This window comes from Erithacus rubecula, assembly GCF_903797595.1.
Source record: "Erithacus rubecula genome assembly, contig: scaffold_427_arrow_ctg1, whole genome shotgun sequence".
NCBI classification, from domain to species: Eukaryota; Metazoa; Chordata; class Aves; order Passeriformes; family Muscicapidae; genus Erithacus; species Erithacus rubecula.
This window is the reverse complement of record NW_027635911.1, coordinates 87,758-89,663: the sequence shown is the minus strand read 5'-3', so window position 1 is coordinate 89,663 and position 1,906 is coordinate 87,758. Positions and strand designations below refer to the sequence as shown.

Here is a 1,906-nt window from a genome sequence, read left to right as displayed (position 1 = left end):
CTGCCATGTCTGTGCCTGCAAGGATGCGGCCCCTGTGTGAGCTGGGGGAGAGGCCAGGGCTGCAGAGGGGGGATGTTGTTGGCAGGTGTATGAGGACGCTCTGGGATGCTGCCCTGGGCTGTTCAGCACAGTAGGGATGGATCAGCCCCTGCTCTGCTGCTCCTTGCCAGGGTCTCCCCCTTGCAGGGACCTTGCAGATCACCAGCCATGCTGTTTGCCCCCAGCCTGCCCACGGCCAGCCTGGGGCTGCTCACAGGGGGTTTTCTCTGCTCAGCATTGGCCTGGACAAGTGTTCTGGAGAGAGCCTGGGAACGGAGCCTGGAGCCCCCAGGACCTGCCCTGAGGCGTCAGCGCTGCCCCAGCAGTGCCCATAGCCTGTCCCTGCTGCAGCCCCCGCACTGCCACCCCCAGGGCTGTGCCTGGCCCCGAGAGCACTCAGGCCCTGCAGCAACATGAGGGGCAGGAGGGCAGCGGGGCAGTGGCACGGGAGCAGCACTGGCAACACCAAATGCTGCTGCTGCTGGGCACAGCTGCTGTGCCAGCACTGATCTGCCCCAGCTCTGCACACAGACTGCTGCTGCACCTCCAGAGAAGGGAACAAAGGGGGCATCTCTGGAGAATACTTTTCTTGGGGAGAGAGATCTTTTAATTTGTTTAAAGCCACCAAGAGCACAGCTCCTTATAGACACAAACTGAGAACACAGGGAAGGTGGTGAGAAACAAAATTAGAAATGTCAAAAGGATGGCTCTTCTATCTGGAATGTATGGAGAAACTAAATCAAAAGAAAAAAACCCCAGTAATTTAACAATAAAAAAGTACCAAAGATGACTTTTATTACAAGTGTTTTGCAGAAAATGGCCAGTAGTTTAATGTTCCTGAAAGCAGCCAGTCATCAGTGTCCACACTCCAGCTTTGAGGTCCTAATTCCTCAGGCTGTAGATGAGGGGGTTTAGGGCTGGAGGCACCACTGAGTACAGAACTGACACTGCCAGATCCAGGGATAGGGAGGATATGGAGGGGGGCTTCAGGTGAGCAAGTGTGGCAGTGCTGAGAAACATGGAAACCACAATCAGGTGGGGGAGGCAGGTGGAAAAGGCTTTGTGCCGTCCCTGCTCAGAAGGGATCCACAGCACAACCCTGAAGATCTTCACATAGGAGAAAACAATGAACACAAAACATATGACTCCTAAACAGACAATAACAGCAATGAGCCCAAGTTCCCTGAGATAGGGAGCAGGAGATTTTGAGGATGTGTGGGATTTCACAGAAGAACTGGCCCAGGGCATTGCCATGGCACAGGGGCAGGGAAAATGTATTGGCTGTGTGCAGCAGAGCATGGAGAAAGCCACTGGCCTAGGCAGCTGCTGCCATGTGGGCACAAGCTCTGCTGCCCAGTAGGGTCCCATAGTGCAGGGGTTTGCAGATGGACACGTAGCAGTCGTAGCACATGACAGTGAGCAGGAAATAATCTGTTCCAAGGAAGAACACTAAAAAAAAAACCTGAGCGGCACATCCTGCATAGGAGATGTTTCTGGTGCCCCAGAGGGAATTGTGCATGGCTTTGGGTACAGTGGTGCAAATGCAGCCCAGGTCAGTGAGGGCCAGGTTGAGCAGGAAGAAGAACATGGGGGTGTGCAGGTGGTGGCCGCAGGCTACAGCGCTGATGATGAGGCCAGCCAGGGAGATGCCCAAGAAGAGGCAGAAGTGCAGGAGCTGCAGCTGCCGCGTGTCTGCCAATGGCAGCAGGAAGAAGTGGCTGATGGAGCTGCTGTTGGACATTTACTGTGTCTTGGCATGGGGATCTGTAAGAAAAGTAATCATGGAATAGTTTGGTTTGGAGAGGACTTTAAATATCCCAGCCCAGTTTGGTGGCACTTTCCCCCCACTGTCTGCCCAGGGTTCTGC

General features: G+C 54.5%; 1 pseudogene across 1 annotated transcript; it reads right to left on the bottom strand.

Annotated features, from left to right (window-relative positions):
• Positions 1-985: 985 nt before the first annotated feature.
• On the bottom strand, positions 986-1,627 carry LOC306815365 (olfactory receptor 14C36-like; annotated as a pseudogene). The gene has a single exon. The product of its transcript is annotated as an olfactory receptor 14C36-like (transcript).
• Positions 1,628-1,906: the final 279 nt, after the last annotated feature.